Below are 13,840 nucleotides of genomic sequence, written 5' to 3'. Positions count from 1 at the left end.
GTTGTGTTTTTTGAAAGAGTTCAACAACATCCATCAATGCTATATTAGCATGCTTATCATGGTTACCTGACAGAATAGAAAAATAAAGAGAGAAAAAATTTAACCTAACATCTAGGGGGTATTATGTCATAATCTGAAGTGATGCTGGAAGTTTATGTTGATGTGAGCTTGAAACCACTGACAAGTGGGGAGAAGTGCTGAAATCATGGCATGTTATTTTGTAGTTATGGCAGCAGTTAAGGAAGCAATGAAGCTTTCAAAACTGAAGCTGCATTTACATACAAAACATGAAGTCCTAAGTACAAAACTGAATTTAACATATATATATCAGGCTTTCAAGTAAAACTATCCTTATCATTTAGTTTCCTGTTACTGCCACATTCAGAAAAGGTGAATCTTTTTTGAAAATTAAAAAGGTCCAGTGACCAAGTTTGTTTTGCCACCATTGTTAGGTTGTAAAATAAAAAATACAAATTTTACTATTTTACTTTACCAATTTAGCTGCTGAAGTTAAATTGTTAATTTAAAAATAGGCTTGATTACAAATTGAAATTATGATGACTATAGCCCTATATGCCTACAAGGCTCCCATCCTTTAGGACACCAATGTGGAGAAGACCTACAATACATAACTGACAAATGGCCTATATTGGATCCTTCTCTATAAGCCTGAGAAAATAATTTGTCTTGAGCAGAATGGACACCAACTTATGATTTGAAGTGGTAGCAGACACCACTATTATGGCTCTCCTTTAGTGAAAGTCACTCAGTCATATCTGACTCTTTGCGACCCTATGGACTGTAGCCCGCCAGGTTCCTCGGTCTATGGATTCTCCAGGCAAGAATACTGGAGTGGGTTGCCATTCCCTTCTCCAGGGGATCTTCCCAACCCAGGGATCAAACCCAATTCTCCTGCATTGCCAGTGGGTTCTTTACCGTCTGAGCCACCAGAGAAGCCCAAAACACACAGTGCGATGCATTGGCCGGGAACCGAACCCAGGCCTCCGGTGTGGCAAGCGAGAATTTTACCACTGAACCACTGATGCAAGCAATTACATTGTAATTGTCTCTAACCAATTACAAACATGTACTCCAGAATCATAACCAGAGACTATGGGGACTCGTCGTGGCCAGAGACATCCAGCGCTGGGAAAGAGTACATAAAAGTTGTCTGGGTTTCCCATCCACCGTATTACATTCTGAAAATAGGTGGCATTTAAATGGTAAATGGAATGATAAAAGATCAACTAGGTATTTGCCTGTCATCCTTAAAAAAGTGGGACTGTATTCCTGGCTGAAGTGATCATAGGAATCAAACAGACTCAGAGGTTGCCTCTAGGAAGAGGGCAGTACATGAAACACTAAGAGACTGATTCCCTAACAGTGACTGACACAGTGGGGACATCAGGGTTAGATGTAGCTGTCGTGGGTGTGGGCCCAGTTCATTCCAATGCTAATGGATTCAGTTTAGTTTCCTTCAAAGTTTAAAATACGTTTTTCTCCAGAATTGCTTAGATAGTTAAGAATAGGCTTTGGATTGCTTAAACAGAGCATAATGACTGTGAGAGTTATTAACCTGGATTACAGTGAGAAATATACCTCATAACCAGGGCTGAACACCTTTAGGCTGGAAGCAGATAAGTTTTGCCCGGTCAATACTGTTCCCCAGTCTGTGGATTACACAAGAGGATGGGAAATGCTGTATTGCGAGTTAGGAGTGAGGGGGTGGGGATAAGTATTTAGGAATAGAATTCCTATTCATCAGGTGAATATATGTAGCTTTATAAAAATTCTGATCTTCAATTTTTTTATAAAGCAAAAACTTTGTAATTTATCTGATTTTTTCTTGTCTCATATTTTCATAAATAAGTTACTTTCTTGTGGGAGAATTCAGAACTATCAAATGTGGCTACTGCATTCATTGTCAATCATGCAGGTATAAAAATTTAGAAATAACATAAACACGGGAAAAGTTCCCTTTTCCCAAAACTCTGTGACTGAATAATGGACTGCTCCTGGGGCTGCTGAGTGTTATCAAATGAACCTACACATAAAAAAGTGCTTATCACAGTGCCTGGCAAATAGTTCATGTTCAGTGATGTCAGTTGTGCTTTTTATCTGAATTTATTAATAAAGTAGGATGGGAGATAAGATGTAGCCCCAGTGCTATAGAAGTTAAACTCTGTAGTATACTGTGGTCACCTTTCCTGAAAAGCATACCTCACAACACCTGCACTAGCTTATTCACCTGCCCTATTGGCTAATGATGTGTATTCATCTACACTAAATACACAAAAGCAAGTTCAGAGGGTCAAATCATAGAGAAAGGCAGAAGTCAATAATATTGCAAACTACAAAATAAGAAAATTCAATAAAACCAGAATCATGAGGTGGGAAATTATGATAATCTACAGCTGAATAGATACTTTTGTAAAGATTTCCCCATTTTATAAAACAAGATTGTTTCAATAAAGCTATGACTATGTTTAACTTTGGCAAGGTCAACCTTCGTGCTTAACCTTTTCTTTCTGGTGAGAGAATCATACTGACAGGATACAGCGAGCTTCAATTTTCTGCCTTTATTATTGAGTTATAATAAGTTAAGACTCCTTATTCTATGGGAGGTACCGTTAAACCCAGAGGTGAAGAGAAGAAAACATGTTCAAGTTCATAAAGAAGCTGCTTTCTACAACAAAGGGAAACCCTTCTAGTTAGAAGTACAGCCAGCAGGTGGTTTTGTTTTTCAGCAAGTGGTCTTTGTGAGAGCTGATGCTGATCTCCAGACTCGAGATAGCCAAGGTATTGTGGGCAGGCTCTCAGTTCAGTTTAGTTCAGTTCAGTCGCTCAGTCATGTCTGACTCTTTGTGACCCCATGAACTGCAGCACGCCAGGCTTCCCTGTCCATCACCAGCTCCCGAAGTCCACCCAAACCCATACCCATTGAGTCGGTGATGCCATCCAACCATCTCATCCTCTGTCATCCCCTTCTCCTCCTGCCCTCAATCTTTCCCAGCATCAGGGTCTTTTCAAATGAGTCAGTTCTTTGCTCAGGTGGCCAAAGTATTGGAGTTTCAGCTTCAACATCTGCTCCCAGCCAAAAAGAGTAATTGGATACCTCTGATATTCAGCATAGAAGAAAACCTCCTGTGTAATGTTTTCATTTCTGATGAGAAATCAAGTTAGAGTTAAACTGACTCGATAGAAATAGTTGTAAACGATACCTTCCAAAATGAAGTTGAATTAAGATCAAAGGGATTACAGTGCTTAATTGTCTTATTAACCAAGTGCCATTTGAAAAGGGTTTTATTTCTGTAGTGAACTTCACTGAAGGTTGTCAATTGGCAAAATGCATGCATTCTTTATCAGAGTTCTTTCATGACATAATCTGACTAAAATTGGAGATAGAGAACAGAATAACCTCCTCTTCACGCTGTGAGGGAGGAATTCCTATCCTAGGGAGATGACTGAACACCGAGCACTGGACAGATGATACTGACAACTCTTGGAATTAGTGATGTGTTTTGAGGAAGCCTGGACTAGCATACTTGAGGATGGAGGAACACAGGGAGGGTGAGGCCCATAGAAAAGCCAAAACCAACTGCCAGATAGGAAGATATACACGCATTCACAACCTGATAGAAAAGGACAGGGCCTTGTCACACAGGGGCTTCATAGGGGTTGTACTCAAGACTGGAGTGAACAAGCAGGGGCTGTGGGAGGCAGGCTGTGTAGTACAAAGAGGATAAGGTACCTCATGGTTGCAGTGGGACAGTTTCATTGACTTGTTTGAAGAATTCCACAAACTGGCAGAGTGCTGAAACTTGCTGCTCAGAGATAAGCAGGAAACTGTACCTTGTCCATTTGATGAGTAACCATGAACTTCCAGATGTTCAAGCTAGTTTTAGAAAAGGCAGAGGAACCAGAGATCAAATTGCCAACATCTGCTGGATCATGGAAAAAGCAAGAGAGTTCCAGAAAAACATCTATTTCTGCTTTATTGACTATGCCAAAGCCTTTGACTGTGTGGATCACAATAAACTGTGGAAAATTCTGAAAGAGATGGGAATACCAGACCACCTGACCTGCCTCTTGAGAAACCTATAATGCAGGTCAGGAAGCAATAGTTAGAACTGGACATGGAAGAGCAGACTGGCTCCAAATCGGGAAAGGAGTACGTCAAGGCTGTATATTGTCACCCTGCTTATTTAATTTATATGCAGAGTACATTATGAGAAAGGCTGGGCTGGAAGAATCACAAGCTGGAATCAAGATTGCTGCGAGAAAGATCAGTAACCTCAGATATGCAGATGACACCACCCTTATGGCAGAAAGTGAAGAGGAACTAAAAAGCCTCTTGATGAAAGTGAAAGAGGAGAGTGAAAAAGTTGGCTTAAAGCTCAACATTCAGAAAACGAAGATCATGGCATCTGGTCCCATCACTTCATGGGAAATAGATGGGGAAACAGTGGAAACAGTGTCAGACTTTATTTTTCTGGGCTCCAAAATCACTGCAGATGGTGATTGCAGCCATGAAATTAAAAGACGCTTACTCCTTGGAAGGAAAGTTATGACCAACCTAGACAGCATATTCAAAAGCAGAGCCACTACGTTGCCAACAAAGGTCCGTCTAGTCAAGGCTGTGGTTTTTCCAGTGGTCATGTATGGATGTGAGAGTTGGACTGTGAAGAAAGCTGAGCACTGAAGAATTGATGCTTTTGAACTGTGGTGTTGGAGAAGACTCTTGAGAGTCCCTTGGACTGCAAGGAGATCCAACCAGTCCATTCTAAAGGAGATCAGTCCTGGGTGTTCTTTGGAAGGAATGATGCTAAAACTGAAACTCTAATACTTTGGCCACCTCATGGGAAGAGTTGACTCATTGGAAAAGACTCTGATGCTGGGAGGGATTTGGGGTAGGAGGAGAAGGGGACGACAGAGGATGAGATGGCTGGATGGCATCATCGACTCGATGGACATGAGTTTGAGTGAACTCTGGGAGTTGGTGATGGACAGGGAGGCCTGGTGTGCTGTGATTCATGGGGTCGCAAAGAGTCGGACACGACTGAGTGACTGAACTGATTTAGCTCAAGGACCTTATGCACAGGAGCAGAGTGGGAAGGGGAACTTGTGGGTAGGCATTTGAGTCCCTCCAGACTTCACCAGATATCAAGACAGAACATAATATTGGATCTTAATTTTAAACCATATACCACACTGTGCAATAAATATTTAATAAGTTCTGTATGTGCCAGAAGCTCATATATGTTGTAGAAGCTGAGTATAATTAAGACAGATAATACATCACTTATGCATTTGAGAGGTTTCAGGCCCTCCAGTTTAATAGAAAGAGTCAAACATGTAAATATGTAAGTGCTAAATGAGCTGTAGTAGACATAAAAAATAGAACCTAAGGACACAAGGGAAAAGTAATCAATCTTATCTAGATAAGTTGAGAATAACTTTCTCAGCAAAATACTTGTTTTCTGTTTTCTATATAAATAAGGAAAATTATAGCAGAAGATCTCCCAGAAAATATCCCCTTATGAATTTTTTGTCAATAAAAATTTTATATTGTATGCCAATATCTAAATCAGTTCTTATTTAGGGGAATTTAAAAAATGAGTTTATTTATTTTAATTGAGGGCTAATTATTTAGGCAAGTCACTATTCAGCCACTGGGGTTGGAGAGGAGATCATGGAGCACATGGCTGCTCAAACAGTCAACAAAATAACTCTAATTTAATTTCTGTTCTACATCCCTTCTCCTCTTTTTCCTTTCTTTTCTCTCTTCTTATCTTCCTCTTCCTCTTCTTTTTCTTCTTCCAAGATGTGGGGGAGATTCATCGCTGAATAGACATTTACAGCTTTTGCCTCGTCTTCCTGTCTGACCTTTCATTGAGTCCTGTCAAGTCTAAATAATCCAGAAAGTTTCTACAATCTTTCCACTTCTCTTCATGTCCACTGTCAGCACCTTAGTTAGGCAAGTGGGGCTCTTTGTCTGCCCTTTGGAGGGCTCTGCATATCACAATCAGTTGATTAATGTGCGTAATTTATTAATTGGCTCTGGTGCTTAACACAGGCACAGCTTAATCCTTAATGCTAGATGTCTAATCATAAGATTAGCACTGTTCTTTTTCCAGGGAAATACTTTTCCACAAATCTTATCTGATATTCGTTAAGCCAGTGATGACCATGTAGAATGGTGTATGAAGGCTGATGGGGTATGTGTCCAGCCATGTCACAGATTTAGTATATTCAGAGTTGTGCATCCATCACCTTAATTTAAGTTTAGAACACTTTTATCATCACAGAGCATTCTTGCACCCATGAGCAGTCATTTCCTGGTCTCTTTCCCCAGCCCCACCCTTTTCCTAGTATGCTAGGCAACCATTAGTGAACTTTGTTTCTTTATAGATTTACTTATCATGGGCACTTCATATAAATGGATTGTATAGTATGTGGTGTTTTGTTATTGGCTCTTTCCATTTAACTGATTCTTGCACAATGGTATTGTTCTTCAGTAGTACTGAGTGTTCGTTTCTTTACTCATGAAATGGGAAATTCCTCAAACATAGGAAGATGATTCAAAAGGTACTAAGTAGCCCTAGATATGGCAAATTTCCATTAAATGTGGCTAGCAACTTCTTTTTCTTTGGTCTCAGTTTACATGTCACCAATGAGAGATGTCTTTCCACATCCTAGTTGAAGAGGGATCATCCTTGTTATTCTCTCTCTCAGATCCTTTTTACAAAGCACTTATGATAACTTGAAATAATTTCAATTGTCAGTCAATGTGTGTGTGTGTTTCTGTCTCCCTCCATGTCAACTTGCCATCATGGTACTTCCAGCATTTAGCACCGTGCTTCAAAGTAGGCACTCAATTTTTGAATGAATGAATAAATTAATGTGTTAATGAATGATAAAAAGAACATAGGCAGAAGCACATGCTTGATGGAAATGATGATGATGAATTCAACATGGAGATTTTAAGTGTGAGCAAAGCTATGGGACATGCACATGACCATATCTTCTGGGTAGCTGATAAGTATAATTTATACGCACAATTTTAAAGCTAAATAGTGTAGAAGGGCCTATAGGAAAAGGTGATAGTTGTTGAGCTATTCTACTCTCAGTCCATCTCCCTAGAGATGAACATTTTAAATTATATATAAGTCCTTTAGTGGTAACTCCCATTGTCTGTATCTTTAAATATGATGCTGTATTGCACGTGTATGTGCTCGGTTGTGTCCAACTCTGCGGCTCCATGGACTGTAGCCCATCAGGCTCCTCTGTCCATGGGATTTTCCAGGCAAGAACACTGGAGAGGGTTGCCATTGCCTTCTCCAGGGGATCTTCCAGACCTAGGGATTGAACCCAAGTCTCTTACGTCTCCTGCGTTGGCAGATGGATTCTTTACCAGCTGAGCCACTGGTGCTATATTGCTCTTTCTTAATTTGTCAACTTCTAATTATCTGTTGCTATCCTCCATGACCCTTTAGTCCATTTAGTCCACTAGATGGAATGATTTCCATCTTTCTTTTCACCTCCTCGCAATAGTTATATCTTAAAAAAATCTTTTTAGTACACTCATAAATTTAAATAAGTTCCTTAAGTCGTCTGCTTTTATGCAGTATAAACAGTTCATCTTGCCTCCCAAGTTATAAGTTGTCTGTGTCTAGCCTTACTCTTGCCTGGAAAATCCCATGGACAGAGGAGCTGGTGGGCTGCAGTCCATGGGGTCGTGAAGAGTCGGACACGACTGAGTGACTTCACTTTCACTTTTTGCTTTCATGCATTGGAGAAGGAAATGGCAACCCACTCCAGGTTCTTGCCTGGAGAATCCTAGGGACGGGGGAGCCTGGTGGGCTGCCGTCTATGGGGTCGCACAGAGTCGGGCACGACTGAAGCGATTTAGCAGCAGCAGCAGCAGCAGCCTTCCTTCTGTCTCCATTTCCTAGTTTCTGGAAGTTTTACTTTTAGTTTTTCATAGTCAAGATTGATAACATTTACATTCTCCTGTCATATGTTCTACTGGTTGATCAAAATCATGTCACATTTGAATTTGTTTCATATAAATTATGTTGCTTGTATCATTTTTGCATTATTCCTGGAGAAACTGATTTTGTTTTTTTTTCCCCTGATGGATGAAAAAGCATGTGTCTTCTTTACCATAGTGCAAATATCTTCTAGCTTCTTTCTTATTCTCTATACTTTTTAGAATCAATTATTTTCTTTATCTTGAAGACACTGATATCCTGTTTTAAAATGCTGCTACTGCTGCTGCTAAGTCGCTTTAGTTGTGTCCAACTCTGTGTGATCCCATAGACGGCAGCCCACCAGGCTCCCCTGTCCCTGAGATTCTCCAGGCAAGAACACTGGAGTGGGTTGCCATTTCCTTCTCCCATGCATGAAAGTGAAAGTGAAGTTGCTCATTCGTGTCCGACTCTTAGTGACCCCATGGACTGTAGCCTACCAGGCTCCTCCGTCCATGGAATTTTCCAGGCAAGAGTACTGGAGTGGGGTGCCATTTATGGCTTTATTGTACAACGTTCAGCTTTTCTGGAGCTTGACCCTCCCTCCCTCTCTTCCTTCCTTCCCTTCTTTCTTTCTGATTGTAAAGGCAAAAACATATATTGATTCAAGATTCCCTTAAGTTAGAAATTGACTAAATTCTACAGGTGTGTAAATTACTTTGTATAAATTACTTTATGTTCTAGAATTTGACTATGGCTTATAATTAACATTTAATTATATAAGAAATTCCATAAATATGTATGTCTTTACAGCTTAAGCAGTTCCAGACTAATCAAGCATTGTGTCTCCAATCCTAATTCCAATTATATTGTAATCAAAAGAAAAAGACAAGCAGAGAATCTCCCTGACAAAATTCCTGCTAGTCAAAACCATAGCTGTTAGAGACGGAATGCAAGACTTAATTCAAGTGCTATTTTCTGCTGAGAAAGGAATAGACAGTATAGATGACTTGATCTTTGTCATTTATCAAATATATGAAAATATTTAGAGATTGAAAAATAGGTAGTTTACAGGCAAAATATGAATACTTAGATATCCCATAGATAAATAAATTTATCATAGAGTCTGTTTCATTTTGGCAAATAGTATTTAATGTATAAAAATAGAAATTATGAAACACGCACACAAAAGCATGTATATGAAAGGCCTACTTGGCAACGGGACCAAACTGACATAAGGTACAGTAATTGTGCCAGTGTAACCACCCTTATCACATTAATGTGCCCCATTATGTAATGATCAAACCTTTCCATTTATCTAGCTTGCCATAATGTTTGCCTTCTAGGCAGAAATGAGGGATAAAAATTATGCTTAGGCAAGGGGAAAAGCTTACATTGAAATAATTATGACAACTCACAGTATACAATGTGTAGAAACTTTGCAGTGTGCTTTTCGCATAGATTTGTTCATCTGCTTTCTGTAACAACCCTGAGAAATGCGTGTTGCTATATTAACTCCATTTTATCGCTGACAAAACCGAGAATCAGAAAAAGTTAGGTTTTTTAAGGGAACTACTGATAAGCAGTAGAGGAGAAGGATTTAAACCCAGGAAATATGGCTGTCAGTCTCCTTACTACACCACAAAATGATCTGTTTATCACCTATTAATATTTATCATACAGACTGTATCTGCATAATAAAGGATAGACACTGGAAACTTGGCACATCCAAGTTACCCACACAAGGTGTGATTTATACCCCACCATCCTTTCTAAAGGTCAGAGCGTAGTAAGGACAGAAGACCTGACCTTCAATCCTGGCTATTCCCAGGAATGTCTGTGATTAAGAACAATACCCTGTGAGTCTAGCATTTATCACCACAGCCCCCAGATAAATTCTGGGGAAAAATTAATACCCAGAAAAGCATTGAGACAGGAAAGAAGTCATCAGATTATTAAAGCACATGCCCACTGCTCTGCCTCAGTGGTGTTTATGTGTTGATTGGTTGCATTCTTTTATTCACTATATATATTTTGAGCAACTACTGTAGGTCAGAATGTAAATAAAACTACAGTACAACAAAATGGATACAGATTGTGGTCAGTAATATGAAGGAAATAAGCAGAGAATGGCAGAGTGTTTTCAAGTGAAGGGGTCAGGAAGGCATCTCTGGGAAAGTTATATTTAAGAAGATGGACAGGAGTTTGAGGAATAATGTTCTATAGGTGACACAGAAAGAGAAAAGGCCCTGAATGGAGAAAGAACTCAGAGTGTCCTGGGTACTGACCAGACTCAGTAGGCAATGAGAGAGTGAGCAGGATGTGAGTGGAGAGGTTGGCAGGACCTTGTAGACAATGTAAGGAGATTAGATTTTACTTTGAATGCTACTGGAAAGCCATTGATGTGGCTTAAGCAGAGGTGACATGATTTAATTTATATAGAAAAAAGGTTGCTGTGGAGGATCTGCTAAGAGTGAGTGGAGAGGCTCGAGCTGAAGTGGGTTGGGGGGTGGTGGAGGTGGCTCCTCTCTCCCGTGACTCCTCTCCTGACCTCCCCAATTAACCACTATCCATCATAGACTAGCTTTGTCTGATTTTATACTTTAATGAATAAAATCGTACAGTATACACTTTGTACTTCATATTCCCTCAGTATATGCCGTTCATCCAACTTGTTGGAAGTGGTTTGTTCTCATTGCTGTATTGTATTCCATTTTCCAACTGAACCAAGGGAGTAGTTTCATAATTTTTTCATTCCACTCTAATGGACATTTGTTCTTTTCTTCCCATGAGAATAGAGTTGAATCACACTCTATTGGATGGTGGTCTTTATGATAATATTTAATCTTGTTAATATTTAAGGGAGTTGACTCAGTTCAAATGAAAATTGAAGCTTACTATTTGATATGGACCCTATTTACAAATATTAGTACAAATTTGTAAATATTGGTACACATTTGATGGCAACATTCATGAAAAATTAATTTATCACATGACAAGAACTGTGCTAAGTGTTTAAGCACAGTATTTCATTCAGTTCTTATAGGTTCTATATGAGCTGTGTACTAACTCTGTCCCCATTTCCCTCATGAGGAAACTGAAACCTAGAGGCATAATTTAATCCCATTTTCTGTTGATGAAATATCAATAGCCTCTTGAAATATTGAAATATCAGTGGCAGAAAGTGAAGAAGAATTAAAAAGCCTCTTGGTAAAAGAGGAGAGTGGAATACCTGGTTTAAAACTCAACATTCAAAAAACGAAGATCATGGTATCTGGTCTCATCACTTCATGGCAAATAGATGGGGAAACAATGGAAACGGTGACAGACTTTATTTTTGGGGCTCCAAAATCATTGCAGATGGTGACTGCAGCCATGAAATTAAAAGGCGCTTGCTCCTTGGGAGACAAGTTGTGACCAACCTAGAGAGCATATTAAAAAGCAGAGACATTACTTTGCCAACAAAGATCCATCTAGTCAAGGCTATGGTTTTTCCAGTAGTCATGTATGGATGTGAGAGTTGAATTATAAAGAAAGCTGAGCATCGAAGAATTGATGCTTTTGAACCGTGGTGTTGGAGAAGACTCTTGAGAGTCCCTTGGACTGCAAGGAGATCCAACCAGTCCATTCTAAAGGAAATCAGTCATGAATATTCATTGGAAGGACTGATGTTGAAGCTGAAACTCCAATACTTTGGCTACCTTATGTGAAGAACTGACTCATTTGAAATGACCCTGATGCTGGGAAAGATTGAGGGCAGAAGGAGAAGGGGATGACAGAGGATAAGATGTTTGGAAGGCATCACCGACTCAATGGACATGAGTTTGAGTAGGCTCCCAGAGTTGGTGATGGACAGGGAAGCCTGGTGTCCATGGGGTCTCAAAGAGTCAGACACGACTGAGTGACTGAACTGAACTGAGACAATTTGTTTCAGAGCAGAGCTGCACCAGAGAAACAGATCCAATAGGCTTTATTTGTGTATATATATGTATATTCATGTATGGATTAGATTGATAGATTTACCTTAAGGATTTGATTTACATAATTGTGGGGTTTGGCAAGGCAAGCCCTAAATCTCTGTAGGGAGACCTTCAGGAAGGGCAGGCCAGAACTTTCGGGCATGGGCTGAAACTGCAGTCAACAAGAAGAATTTCTTGTTCCTTGGGGAAACCTCAGTTCTGATCTTAAGGTTTTTCAATTAATTGAAGCTGGCTCACTGAGATTATCTAGGATAATCTTCTTTATTAAAGTAAGCTGATTATAGACTTTAATCACATCAAAATATACTTTCACAGCAACCCCTAGTTTGATTGAATAATCTGGCTCAGTTGACACATAAAACTGATCATCACCATCATATAGGTAGTAGATACCAGGCTGAGATATAATTCTAAGTCTTTATGATATTAAAACTCAGGATCTCAATTTCTGTGATCTGTTTAAAAAAATGTTCTGGACTGAGGACACAGCATGTTCTTCAATTCTGGAGTGGTAATATACTGGGGATAATTCAGAAATAAAAAGAAGTAAATGTGCTTGAAGCACATAGATCTGGAGAAAGCAAGAGATAAAAGAAGAGTTCTGAATTTGGGAGGCTTTCAACAGGGTCTCTGCCAAATACTAGCTGTGTGATTTTGGGAAAGTTAACTAAATTCACTGTTATTCTCCCCTTTATGGGGCTTCCTTGGTGGCTCAAATGGTAAAGAATCTGCCTGCATTGTGGGATACCTGGGTTCAATCCCTGGGTTGGGAAGCTCCCCTGGAGGAGGGCATGGCAGCCCACTCCAGTCTTATTGCCTGGAGAATCCCCATGGGCAAAGGAATCTGGCAGGCTGCAGTCTATGGGATTGCAAAGAGTTGGACAGGACTGAGTGACTAAGCACATTCTCCTTTATAAAATTAGTAATGAAACGTCTTTCCTAAGGTTGACTGAATAAATACATGTAAAGAGCTTGGAATAGTGCCTGGCACAGGTAAGAACAACATAAATGTTAGCCATTAATTTTACTGGACTTTGGGAGGGGTCAGAGGGGTGTTATAAACTCACTCTTAAGCAGTCATCTTTGCTCGAGTCTTTGCATAATTTAATATATAAGAAAGGAAGAATCACAGTTTTAGAAAAGGCAGAGGAACCAGAGACCAAATCGCCAACATCTGTTGGATCATCGAAAAAGCAAGAGAGTTCCAGAAAAACATCTACTTCTGCTTTATTGACTATGTCAAAGCCTTTGACTGTGTAGACCACAACAAACTCTGGAAAATTCTGAAAGGGATGGGAATACCAGACCATCTGAGCTGCCTCTTGAGAAATCTGTATGCAGGTCAGGAAGCAACAGTTAGAACTGGACATGGAACAACAGACAGGTTCCAAATAGGGAAAGGAGTACATCAAGGCTGTATATTGTCACCCTGATTATTTAACTTCTATGCAGAGTACACCAGGAGAAATACTGGCCTGGATGAAGCACAAGCTGGAATCAAGATTGCTGGAAGAAATATCAATAAGCTCACATATGCAGATGACACCACCCTTATGTTAGAAAGTGAAGAAGAATAAAAGAGCCTCTTGATGAAAGTGAAAGAGGAGAGTGAAAAAGTTGGCTTAAAGCACAACATTCAGAAAACTAAGATCATGGTATCCAGTCCCATCACTTCATGACAAATATATGGGGAAGCAGTGGAAACAGTGTCAGACTTTATTTTTGGGGGCTCCAAAATCATTGCAGATGGTGACTGCAGCCATGAAATTAAAAGATGCTTACTCCTTGGGAGAAAAGTTATGACCAACCTAGACAGAATACTAAAAAGCAAAGACGTTACTTTGTTAACAAAGGTCCATCTAGTCAAGGCTATGGTTTTTCCAGTAGTCA

Source organism: Bubalus bubalis, chromosome 8 (genome assembly GCF_019923935.1).
Source record: "Bubalus bubalis isolate 160015118507 breed Murrah chromosome 8, NDDB_SH_1, whole genome shotgun sequence".
NCBI lineage: Eukaryota > Metazoa > Chordata > Mammalia > Artiodactyla > Bovidae > Bubalus > Bubalus bubalis.
The sequence above is the reverse complement of the archived record's forward strand: the minus strand, read 5'-3'. Positions refer to the sequence as shown.